Here is an 879-nt window from a genome sequence, read left to right as displayed (position 1 = left end):
GGTCGGAGTGGTCTTGGTTGAGAGGGGAAAAACAGCCGGATCTTTGACTCCCCACTGTGCCCCTCCCCTTGCAGCCTTAGGAGGCCCCACTGAAGAACTGCTGCGGAGCCCGGGCTCCTTTAGCCCTGGCCGTGATTGACATCGGATTCCGGAAGCCCTCAGGCCTCTTAGACTCCCGAGCCAAGCTTAGGGGATGGTGGGAGTAGGGATCCTCTAGCCCGAGGCCTACACTGGCACATGTGTTTCCGTACGTAGGGACACGCATATCCCCGGCCAACATGTTCCCACGTTCCGGCCCCTCGTGGGTCCCCACGATCCCCTAACTGTGGGGGTAGCTGCCAGTCCTGAGCCCAAGGAGGACCTGCGCGTGTGGAAACTCGGAGCTAGGCGTGCAGCAGGGTGTGCGGTTTTGCGTACGCCGGCAGATATGAGCTGACCATCGCCCTCCAGAGCCACTGGGTACGCACACGCAGAGCCCCGCCTGTGCACACGCACGTCTTCGGGCACTCCCCATGCGCACTCCGGGGCGCTCTGTAACCCCTGGGAAAGGGTGGGGGGCATATTTGTAAGCATGGTCGGTGGGGGCAAGGCTTGCAGTGCAACTGGGGAACTGGAGTTGAGCCGTTCCCCTAATAAACCCACGGAAAAGGAAACCAAAAAGAGCTCAAACAATGCAAAAAATAAAATTCTAATGAACACCCATATTACGGGGCGCATCCGTGCGCGGTGAAGCTGGTTTTCTGTGCAAACGCTGCGCCCTACACCCGCAGGCCCTGCTTGCGCTCAGACTGGCTCGCTCTCTTCTTTTTTTTTTTGCATTTGCACGGGATTGTGGGAGGAAGCGGAGCGCAGCCAGACACCCCGCCGCCCGCCCCCCCT

This window comes from Tupaia chinensis, unplaced genomic scaffold (genome assembly GCF_000334495.1).
Source record: "Tupaia chinensis unplaced genomic scaffold, TupChi_1.0 Scaffold000673_1, whole genome shotgun sequence".
NCBI classification, from domain to species: domain Eukaryota; kingdom Metazoa; phylum Chordata; class Mammalia; order Scandentia; family Tupaiidae; genus Tupaia; species Tupaia belangeri.
This window is presented reverse-complemented; position numbering follows the sequence as displayed.